The following is a 13,287-nucleotide window of genomic DNA, read 5'->3' on the forward strand; positions in this document are numbered from 1 at the left end:
ATAAATAAATAATAAATGCATACAGCTGAGCACTTATTTTTACCCAGGATTAAATTGTAAACATACACATGTGCATCTGTATGTTTAGGCAAAATAATGGGTGATTCTGTGATATTTATCTCAAATAAAAAACTTTAGGTCTTTGAAATTATTGCTTTTAGTCTTTAGTTTTAATGGGTATCTCTTTACTCCTTATACTCACTAGGATCATTTATTTAAACACCAGTGCACATAGTATGAAGTAAATCAAATTATATTTGAATGTTTTAAGTGAGGCTTATAATCACAATAATAGCTGCATTCAATGTACTCTTTTTGGATTTTTAATAATGATAGCATTTATAAGCAGAAACGGTGTTTATTTCTGCTTATTATTTAGTTTTTCTTTTTAGCTGACTTTATATTTTCTACATAGGATAAGTACTCTGCAAATAATCATTTCTTCATTTTCCAGAATTGAGTCAAGATAATTTTCTTCATGTTCTGGAATATCTTCTAATATTTCCTTGATGATCTCTGTGTCCATACCTTCATTTGTTGAGTCACTAGAGGTACCTGCAGAATCTGAAGGGGGCATTGATGGCATTGATGAAGAATCTTCCACCAAGATCTGTAGGTCAGGAGTCTGAGCTGCCAGCTGGATGTTTCACTTGAATGATCTCAGAGCAGCTTTGACCACTACCACATTTAAGTCCACATATACCACTTTGTCAATATTTTCCAGGGAAGGACTTTCTTGATGGTTGTTGGTTTCAGGATCAAAATCCTTTAAACATCAGGATCTGAGAATTACTGAGAATCATCTCCAGGTCTTTGCCTAGGCTCCCACTGGCCTGAGGGAGTTCTGCTTGGCTGAAGACCTCTCTTTTGAGTCTCCCTTCACTGTCAGGGCATCCAGCAGGTCCCTGTCATTGAACTGAATGCAGCAGGGGAGGCCACAGTGTGCTTTCATTCTGGGTAAGGCTTGCGTGCTACTCCAATCCTCATTCTATGCACTTTAATTATATGTCAGTGACCATAACAAATGCTCTACTAAGTCTTTGAATTCTGTCTCATTACACACAAAAAAAAATAATAACTAAAAATAATAATTTTAGTTATTTGGGGAATGACATTTCTGAAATTTATGAAATTAACAAGAAAGTTATAAATCCAGAATTGAGAATGTTGACACATAATTTTCTTGTTTCTACCATTAAAATCCTTGACTATTTTTTTTTTTTATTGTGGTGATTGTTTTTATATTTCAGCGCCTACATCTTGGTTTTCATTGAGTAATAGAAAGACAGCAGAAGGGAAGGGCCTTTGCCATTTAACTTACACCTAGCTGGAATTCAACCATTCCTCACTAAGTGTGAAACCCTATCTGTGAAGCTTCTCATCAAAGCAATAGAGCATAATTAAGTTGCTCGGGTAGCAGGGAGTGAGCACATAAGAACACTATAATATATGTCCAGTAGGGCAACATGAGCACAAAGAAAAGGGACTATGCTGCAAAATTTTTTAAATTGAATTTATTGGAGTGACTTTGGTTAGCGAAATTATATAGGTTTCAAGTGTATGATTTTATAATACATCGTCTGTGTACTGCATGGTGTGTTCACCACCTAAAGTTAAATATCCTGCAGTCACCATATATTTGATCCCCTTTACACTTTTCTAGCTCTCCCAATTTTCCCTCTGGTAACCACTAAACTGTTTCTTGTATCTATGACTTGTTGTTTAATTTTCTTGTGTGTTTGTTGCTTTCTGTTTTATATCCCATTTATGATTAAATTAATACGGTTCTGACTATTTCTATCTGACTTATTTCACTTAGTGTGATACTCTCAAGATCATCCATGTTGTCATGAATGGCTGTATTTCATCTTTCATGGCTGAGTAATTTTCCAATATATATATGTACCATCTCTTTTTCATTCAATCATCTATCAAAGGAAACTTTAATTGTTTCCAAGTCTTCACCATCATGTTTAATGCTGCAATAAATATAGAAGTTTGTATATCTTTATGAATAAATGTTTTCAAATTTTAGGGGTAGATACCCAGAAGGAGATTTCTGGTTCATATGGTAATTCTATTCTTATTTTTTTAAGGAACCTCCACACTGTTTTCCACAGTTGCTATACAAATTTACATTTCCACCAGCATTATAATGAAAGTTCCTTTTTCTTCATAATCTCTCCAACAGTTGCATTACTTGTCTTGTTGATGACAGCCATTCTAAAGGTGTGAGGTGGCATCTCACTGGGGACTTGATTTACACTTTCCTAAAAGCTAGTGAAGTTGAGCATCTTTTTCACATATCTGTTAGCCATTTGTATGTCTTGGGAGAAGTGCATATTCATGTCCTCTGCCCATTTATTTATTTTTTATTGGATTGTTTGTTTTTTGTTGAGTTGTATGAGTTCTTTATATATTTTGGCTATTAGCCCCTTATCAGAGGTGCAGTTTGCAATACATTCTCCCATTCAGTTTGTTGCCTCTTTGTTTTGTTGATGTTTTCTTTTGTTGTTCAGAAGCTTTTTAGTTTGCTATAGTCCGATTTATTTAGTTTTGTTTTTCTTCCCTTTCCTTTGAGGTAAAATTCATAAAATCATATCTAAGATCAAAGTTCACAAGTTTAGTGCCTATATTTTCTCCTATGTATTTTATCATTTTTTCGTTCCAAGTTTTATATTTAGGTCTTTGATCCATTTGGAGTTAATTTTTTATTTGGTGACAAATAGTAGTCTAATTTTATACTTTTGCATGCAGCTTTCCAATTTTCCCAGCACCATTTATTGAAGAGGTTTTATTTTTCAACATTGTATGTTTCTAGCTCTTTTGTCAAAAATTATTTGCCCATATATATGTGCTTTTTTTATTTCTGTGTTCTAAATTCTGTTCCATTGGTCTGTGTGTCTGTTTATCTGCCAATACCATGCTGTTCTGATTATTGTCACTTTATAATATAATTTGAAGTCAGGTAGTGTGGTATCTCTAACTTTGTTCTTTTTTCTCAGTATTGCTTTGGCTATTTCTTTCTTTTTCTTTCTTTTTTTTTTTTTTTGTAGTTCCATAGAAATCTGATGATTTTTTCCCCTTTTCTTTAAAAAATGCTATTGAGATTTTGGCAAAAATTGCATTAAATCTGTATATTGCTTTGCGTAATATGGCCATTTTAACTATGCTGACTTTTCTATTCTATGAACATGGAATATCTTTCATTTCTTTGTGTCATCTTCAATTTCTTTTAATAATGTCTTTTAGTTTTCAATGTATAGGTCCTTCACATCTTTTGTTAAGTTTATCCCTAGGTATTCTAATTATTTTTGCTGACTTTGCAAAATGAATTGTGTTTTGTTTTGTTTTTTTTTGAATTTCTTTTTCTGAAATTTCAATAGACTGATCAACAGTAAAAAATATGGAAAAAAAACATCAAATCCTCCCAAAAAGTAAAAGTTCAGCACCAGGTGGCTCCACCAGTGAATTCTGCCATTCAAAGAAGATTTAATACTTATCTTTCTCAAATTCTTCCAAAAAACTGAAGAGGTAATACTTCCTAACTCATTTTATGAAGCCATCATGACCCTCATATCAAAACCTGTCAAGGACAACACAACAAGACAACTGCCAACCAATATCTCTGATAAATACAGATTCAAAATTCCTAAATGAAATACTAGCAAATCAAATGCAACAATCCATTAAAAAGATAATTCATCACGACCAAGTGAAGTTGTTTCCGGGGTCACAAGGATGGCTCAACATATGCAAATTGATTAATGTAATGTACCACATAAACAAAATAAAGGAAAAGAATAATTTCACCACATCAATAGATACAGAAAAAGCATTCAGCAACATCCATTTATGATTAAAACACTCAATAAAACAGGTATACAAGAAAATGCCTCAACATAATAAAGGCCATATTTGGCAAACCCTCAGCTAACATCATATTCAATGGTGAAAAGCTGAAAGCTGTTCCTCTAAGGACAGGAACAAGACAAGGATGTCTGCTCTCACCACTGTTAGTCAACATAGTACTGGAAATCCTAGCTAGAGCAGTCAGGCCAAAGAAAGAAATAAATGGCAACTAAATTGGAAATATGGAAGTTAACTGCCCAATTTTGCAGATGATATGATTCTTCATATAGAAAACCCTAAAGACTCCACAGACACACATGCACACACACACACACATACACACATACACATACATGCGCACAAACAAAAACTATTAGAAACAATAAACAAATACAGTGAAGTTGCAGGATACAAAATCAGTACACAAAAATCCATGTGTTCCTATATACTAGCAAATATTTTTCCTCAAGTACATCCTTGCAGATGCAGTTTGTTCAAAGAAGCTGTTAACTGCTAATATCTATGTGTCTTTACCACTTGATCACAATAGTTCCTTGTTAATAAGGCTTACATGTTATTTACTTTTGTATCACCAAATTTCATAGTGTTGAGATGAGTATTAAATGTTATTTGTTAATGAGTGAATACTCAGTAAGATGGATTGATAATCAACTTGTGAATATGAACAATATCCAGTCTATGAACTTAGGTATCCAGTCTATTGATAATTGACTTATAAACATCAACAATATCCAATCATAAAAGAGAAATAGTATGATCACAGCATTGGTAAGGGCTTCAGGTAAGATCTATAAACTGCAAGGGGTAATAAAAAGACTTGGCGAGAAGTAGGTGTAAAAGCAGATGCTTAGTCCTAGAAATACTATGCCAAAAAATGTGGATAAAACAGATTGATAAGGTGATATTTGAATTTGTAATAATACTTAATGAGTAATTTTTTCTCTAGATTCACTAAATAATATCTCATTGTCTATGGTGTCTCATTAGCACAGAAGCTCAGAAACTTTGAATAGGTCGAAATATCCCTATAGATAGATTTCTGGAGAATATGAAGATTTGGGAAATATTTTCCGCCTCTTTCTGCACAAATTCAGAAATTGGGATGAAAATGATTTGAATGAAGCAATTCTAACTTTTCTGTATTTACACTGAACTGCTTTACAGTTTCATTTATGTAAGGTGATTCTAAACTCAAATCTTTACATAAACTTGGCATAGTATTAATTATACAACTTTACTGTCAAAAGTATCTCAGTTTGAATAGTAAATTACATACTGGTTTTATTGAAACTTTATTTGTCTTACGCTTACTTTATTTATAAGACTTTATCTGTCTTCTTTCCTACAAAAGAATTCTTCCATGAAAATACATTGTTATAGTTGACTGCATTGGACTTTCTGTTAAAATCTTGACTCTACTATTTTGAGAGTTTGGGCAAATTATTTAACTTTAAACTTTAATTCTCTTATATATAAAGTGAAAATTATTATAGTACCTAATAGAGTAAGACAAATAAATATATATATGCAGGAGGTTGAGAATTGTGCTTAGAATATATGTTAGTGTCCAGCACATCTTAGAAATTAATGTAATATACCACAGCAGGTATTAGAAGTTCAAAGGAAAAGTTATTAACAGAGGAATGAGGAGTATTTGGGCCAAAGAAAAATTCATGGCTGAAGACTTCTAAGTACTTGAATATATAAACATAGTAAAGTCATGAACTGTGTAAAATCATTTAAAAAAACTATTTAATACCAAAAGTTATAGTAATTCATTTGATAGAATTTCAAAATAAGTGAAAATAAAAAAAGAGTGATATATCTTAATATACCAGCATAAAAAGTTCTTACTTGGTTTTTCAGTTGTAGAGAGAAGTCTGGCCTGAATTTGAATTTGTTTTGATCACAAACTAGATGGATATCTTGAGTAGGTTACTTAGACTTTGTATGTATTAATTTTTTAATCTACAAAACGAAGTCTAATAGTTTCCACTTCATAAGCTTGTTTCAAGATTAAAATAAATGTGCATTCAAAAACCTATAAAACAAATGTATGCATACACATATATATGCTATTACATAAAATAGTTTTTGACACATAGCAAGTGTTCATTAACTGAGATATTCTAATATTACAATTATTAAGCATATAATCAATGATACTGTCGAGAAACTGATGAGACGGTTTCATTAAAAACGAATTTCTTTAAACCTTATAGGAAGGTATGTCACTACATTGAGACATGGGAGATCGTAGTGATATAGGCTTAACAGATGGAATTTATAATTTGCATGGTATTTAATTTAAGGTATGTTTGGGATATTCAGTTACAGTAATTCAAGGGATAAATAAGATGTTTTAGGACCAACGGCTTTCAGAAATGATCAAAGATGTCAACCATGGAGAGTGTGCTTTAGTGAAGGTTAGGATGCACAGACGGTGGATATAGAAGGTACAATCACAGATAAAACAATTTGTCCATGGCCAATGGGCTCATAATTGGCAAATTTGGGATTCAGAGGTTAGTTGATAATTGCAGATGACTTCATTTTTTCGTATCTGTAGAGCGATGGACCAGGGTTAGAGAATTCTTTTTCTCCCCCTTTCAAAAAGTATCTGTTTGGGTTTTTTTTATTCCAAAGCTCTCAAGCTAGATTTGAGTATGGACAATTGATTTGAGCACAGTTTATCTGTTAACACAAGTAAAAGAATAAAAGAGATTTGATTCTGAGAGCCTTATACAATTTTAAAACTGTTATCATGGAAAGTTGATTTTTTAAAAAAATCAATTGTGTTATCAATTCTTCTAAATTGATTCATTTTTTTTTCAAAAGTTCATTCTTATTTTCCGAAAAGATTTGTCAAGGAAAAAAAAATAAAGAGATTTAAAGGAAATATGTTCAATAATAAGGAGATATTTCCCTTTGCGCAGCACTGTCGCTTTCTGTGAATGACTACGTATGTAGGATGTATTCACAAATGTTTCACAGTGATAAAATTTCCACATTTACAAATTTTTTTCTTGATGATGAAGCATTTTTTACAATTTTAGTAAATGTCTATCTTTTAATATTGTCCAATTTTCCTCTTGCAAATGTAGATTTTCTTTTTCATTATGAAAAAGACTCAAATAACGCCCATTCTTTCTAGACTTGAATAATTTGAAACTTTGTATTCATCTGGCTGAAGAAAGCTGTCCTAGGCATGCATATACTTTCATACATATATAGTGGCTTTCTGTGAAATTTATTTATTTTTGTTTTATTTTTCTCCTCACAGGAAAAAAACAAATTGTAATTTTTACCTCACAGGAAGGTATACCACTATATTAATTAAGAGATATGAGAGAAGGTAGAGATTTAGGCTGAAATAATGGAACTTACAGTTTGGATGGCATTAAATTTAAGATGTTTGTGAGACATTCAGCTACAGTTGTTCAAGGAACAATGAAGAGTTTTAGGGCTAAAACTCAAAAAATCCTAAAACTTAGGACTTATGTATAATTTATTTGACAAAATATTTTAATATCTCTCTATTTTCTTGTAAGTGGATGATATACAATTAAAGTAAGATTTTTCCACCAAGATGTAGTTAATAAGGAGAAAATATAAAAATGTTCCATTATAACTTTATAGTTTATCAGTCACTCTTTTACTTACTTTTTTTCCAAGCTCTGATATTTCCTTTTGCTACGGCTCATATTCTTCAAGAATTCGTCACTGAAAGAATATTTTATCCTATGTAACTACTTCTTAATTACCCATTTATACTTTAACATACTTTTATTTGGTCTTTCCTCCTGCCCTTACCATTAAATTATGTATACTGGGTGACTATCACATTATAATCACTAAATTCAATGAACATAATCTACTCTTGTTATCTCTATATTAGTTAGCAACTGCTTCATGACAAAGCGTTATAAAATTCTTAATGTGCAAACAAACAACATTTTGCCACAGTTTCTGTGGGTTAGGAATATAAGCATGGTTTACCTGGGCTTTCTGACTCTGTGTCTCTCACAAGGCTTCGATTAAGGCATTAGCGAAGGCTAAAAAGTTCTCAGGGCTTGACTGAAGGTGGATCTGCTCCCATGCTCACTCAAGCAGTTGTAGACTGAATCCAGTTCATTGTAGGCTATTGTGCTGAGGGCAACGAAAATGAACGTTATCATTTATGAAATCATCACTCTGTGTTTGAGACCGCTAAAGTACATACATTAAGTATTTTGTTTAAATCAATTCTACTAGATTTTTATATTGTTGATTTTATTAAGATAAATACTGTATATGATCATGGAATAAAAATGTGAAGATGCGGGCAGAAATTAGAGTAATGTAGCTATTGTGGTAATTTGTTAATATCAGTTTAATCCTGGAATGAAATATTAGGAAATTGATAGAGTCCTATGCTAAATTCTCCATAATGCTATATCAAGGATGTATATTTATTTCTTTGTCTTCTTTTCAACATAAACTTGAATAGGCGGGTGAGTGGGTGTGTATTGTTTCATTACAATATCAACACCCTTTTTCCACACTAGGAGGGCCGAATATATGAACATAAATATACCAGCAATTATGAATGAACTCTGGAAAATTTTCTGAAAAGAACTGTCTGATACCGAACAGAAAATAATAAAATAATTTGGAACTATATTCTCTTAGAATTGATACAGTTTCTGGTTTCAAGGCTACAACTTCAGAGTTTTTATTGCCATTCAGAGTATAAATGTATAATGTCACTTCCCCCTCTAGCCTGTAAGTCCCTCATTTGGAGGGATTGTATTCATGAAGCCTGCTATTTTACATCTTATTTTTTGAACAATGTCTGACACATGACTCTTATTTAATGAATACTACTTAATTATGAATTATTAAATGAATGCTTTTAGGACTCTAGGAGAATGTTTTTCAAGATATCATTGTGAAACCCAAATGTATGTAGTCATGACACTGGCAACATATCTACTAGGAGAAAGGAATAGAGTAGGGGAAAAATAATTCAAATGACCAATAATCTACATATATAAAATATTTTTCTTCAAAATATCAAGAAAAGAACATCTTAACAAAGTTGTTTTTCCCCTAGATTGGCAAAGAATGTGATAAATAATAATGCTTGAAAACAGAGAGAACCTGGAGAAAAATAACTGACCATTGAGTAGTAGTAAGAAGGCAACCGCATACATTTATTACATGCACAAAACAAACAAACAACAAAACAAAACAGCTCTACTTTGGCTGCTGCCAGACAGTGACATTTTATTTCATCTCTTTGTTATTTCCAATCTGTTCAGCTTAGGAATTAGTCCATAAATATGTTCTATAGTGTAATATCTTTCACCTTAAAAATTAACAATACACAATGTCTAATGACAACTTAAACATAACATGTAATCTTAAGAGTCCAAAGCATTGCCTGACACATATCCATCATTGTCATTGTCATTATTAGAAAATCATTAAGGAACAGTGCATATTATGAGAAAACACAAGGCTGAAGATAGATTACTGGGGATTAACAATATTTACAATTTCAAACAAATATAATGTGTGTGTTTATGTGTGCATTGACATATACCCAGTAAAGAAACTAGGAAGAGTTTGAATTTTCTTATTCGTTTTATAATCATACATGCAATCATTAAGTGCTTGAGGGTCTGTGAGTAAAGTGTAATCTAAAAGGAAGAAGTAAATCAACAATCTTCAAAAGAGAAAGATCTGATAAAATGATCAAAATGTTCAATAGATGAAGCCGAGTTCAGATTATTCTAGCTAATGGAATGTAGCTTTAATTACGTCTTGGAAGTTAACTAGCCTCTTTTAAACTACAATGTTATTGATTTAAGTACTACTTAAATCTAATAAAGATACAATCGAATGTTCATGTATTTTGATTTGACTTTGGAAAATTCTAATGTAAGGGGAAAATGTATCTAGTTTAAGATCGAGCTATTAAATTCTTAAAATCCCCCAAAATGGTTACTAGAGTTATCATGGTAATCACTTGATTAGATATATAAATGTTGAATAATTATGTTATATACATGAAACTAATATTACATCTTAACTATATTTTAATTTTAAAAACCTAGAGTTTAATTAAATTTTTAAAAAAGATTATTTTTTTATAAGCCAAGATATAATTTATGATATTGTAAAGTTAGTATCAGCATGCATGGCAAACATAAAACAACAGTGCAGTTAAGTAATAGTTTAATTTCACTAACAGCCTTTTACTATAAATTCTATTCAGTAGGTTCATTGAGAAACTACTACTTGTCTATTCCAACTAGATTAGTAGGCTCTAAAATTATAGTGTTTCATGTGAATGAAACAGTATTTGGTCCTTATGACACAAGATCGGTCCTTATGACAAAGTAGAATCTCACACAATCTCCCTTGAAATATTATTTTTTATTAAAATGTTAAAATTAGTTTAATAATACACCAGTAATAGGATTATGAAATCCCTGTTATTCAAAACAGATTTATAAAGCATTTCATTTCTCCTATATTTAGAGAATAAAATAAATACTGAAATACTTCTCTACTTCTACTTCCATCCATACTCTTATTTTTATACATTTATTTATCTGTGGATAGTAGGCATATTTATAATTGTTTCCCTTGTACATATAATGATATCATAACAAGAAGATTTTGAGTAGACATTTATTTTCACCTCCCTACTTTATACATAGATAGATCAATAAACTTGAATTTAGAGAACTATCACCATGGTAGTATTAAAATTATACATAATTTTATACATAAGCAAGAGTATACACATAAGTACATGTGGTTAAAAAATATATTCTAACACTGTGGAAACTGAGGTGATCAGTTTAAGTACCAACATTCTCTAGACAATTATACTGAAAAGAAAACAAAGAGAAATTATAATTCCTCTGATTTTCAAAAGAGAAAATGTGTATCTCATGAAATAAGTTATTAACCATTCAAAAGAAGAGCCCTTTAAAACTACTTCAAAATATGTGCTTTTCTTGGGACAAGTCTGAAGTAGACATTGGGGACACAAATGCAATTTGAAACATTTCATTTCTACATTACTTATATAGTCTCTGTTATTATAGCTACTCTCATAGTTAAAGAAGAAATGAAGCACTGAACTTTGTGTCAACCAAAGGGAATAGAAAAATAACCTCAAAACTCAATACTGTTTAGTCCAATTTATGAACTGATTTGAGGCAGGTAATTCAGATACTGGAAAAACAGTCTTTCGCTTAAGTACTAAAAAAATCTGATTTAATGCAGTTGAGATCTTCATTCCAGCCAGGAAAGTTGTTTCATCTTCATTTTAGTCTAGATTGTCACTGTATAAAGTGACAGTTGGTTTACATGCTCTGGTTGTGTATTTATTTTTTGAAAAGAGCTGAAATGCCCTCATTTTTCAATTTCATTGGCCATTTCATTGCTTACTTTAGGAAGATTCAGAGCAGGAAATGGACATGGTGATCTCATGATTGTAAATTAACTCAACTTCGCAAATTTAAAATGATTAATCACTAGTACATGTTTAAAAATTGAGGCTGTTAATATGTCTCCCATTCTGTTATTTAACGTTTCAAAAACATTAATTAAAACCCATTCTTTGAATGCCTTTAATAACTATTACCAAGGTTTGAATTTTTGATATGCTCTTATTTATTTTTTCTACTCTGTAACTGGATTTTTTGGTTTCTATATATTGTCTATCTCTCTCGTTTAAAAGATAATTTATTATTGAAAATTATCAATGATTTATTGATAAATTATTTTACTATTGATAAATTATCTTTTAAATGAGAGATTTAAAATACTGAAACAAATGAGCACTGAATATAAAAATAAATTTATAGCACAGATAAGCAAGTTATTTAAAAAACATATTTGTATCAGAAATGAGACTTCGTCTGTGCCAAAACCAGATATCTCAGGTTGCTAGAAAAATGAGAAATGGACTTTACAAATACAGGGCATAGCTGTAAAACATAAAACAATGATACAATTATACTTATTATCTATACTTTTATCGATTTTAATTCATGCATAGCTTGTTTATAAGTTACTTACTTGGTTTTCCTCTGACATGAAATGCTATCTTTAGAATGTATCTTATATCTATTCCTTTTATTCCAGATGTGGTCCAGGCCCTTAGTGTCTTGTGATTATACTAGATTCATCTCAGATTGTTTTCTTGTCAAACAATTCATCTATTCTCAATTAATTTATTTTCCCTGGAATAGTTACATTGTTTTCATAAATTCACCCCTATCAATATCCCACCATCACCCCTTAGTTACTGGATAAAGTATAAACTATATTACTTAGAATTCAACTAATTCTACAAACCAGTCGGTCTAGCCCTGATTGACATGATCAGGAGTCTTCTGCTCTTATTTTCTGCCCTTTTAGTTTCAGAGGGACCATCTTTCAGATCTAGAAATTTATAGATGTGTATGAAGTATATGAAGTCAAAACCCTACAGCTTCCAAAGAAATGTCCCAGAAATTTAAGGTAATTCCTAAATAAAACTAGGTAGCAACTATCAAAACAAATAAACAAAATAAACAATAAAACTCTAGAATCCAGGTAGTTTGATAGAAATCTCTGATGGTCACTCTCTGTTATAGCATATTTACCTCTCATGCTTATTATTACTGTTTGGTTCACCTATTGAGATAATGTTCTACTTTATTTTCTATTACTTATATCAGAATTTTTTGTAATCCTGGACATCTGATTCTCGTTGAATTGTCAGCCTCATTACCTGGGCCTGTCAGAAAAACTCCAGATTTAATTTCCTCCATGCCTGCCCTTTCCTGTTTTAATGAAAGATGTCTACAACTCTCAAACAGTGAGATCAATCAGCGTGGTGGTCTGCTTAGTTAATAAAACTCGTTTCACGTATCAGATATCAAAAGAAAATAGGTGATATCACAAAAAGTTTTAAGAGTGAAATAAAATACATATTTTAGGGGATTTGATTCAGCCTGAAAGAAAATGGAAATGAAGAATTTCAAGGCATTTGCCATCAGCCTATTACCAGAACCCAATGCATTATACTGGGATTATGGCGAGATCGGGCAGGTTCTGCTTGTGTATAGAGATTGCTACCAAAATGTTTCCTCAGATGTAAATTTAATAGAATTCAGTTTTGACAACTGAGGTGCAAAATGAGCATAATTTTAAATTCAAATATAAAGAAAAGTAAAAATAACAAGTATTATTCATTGCTTAAACAATACTGAACTAGATTCACTCAAGCCCTTCTATCAATATCCGGATTGGTCCTGGATTCACAGTAAAATATTAAAGTTTTGGTGAAAAATATATACAATACTATATATATATACACACACAATAATATATATATAGTATAGTATAAAATATATACAATACTAT

The sequence above is a fragment of the Pteropus alecto genome, unplaced genomic scaffold (genome assembly GCF_000325575.1).
Source record: "Pteropus alecto unplaced genomic scaffold, ASM32557v1 scaffold35, whole genome shotgun sequence".
NCBI classification, from domain to species: Eukaryota; Metazoa; Chordata; class Mammalia; order Chiroptera; family Pteropodidae; genus Pteropus; species Pteropus alecto.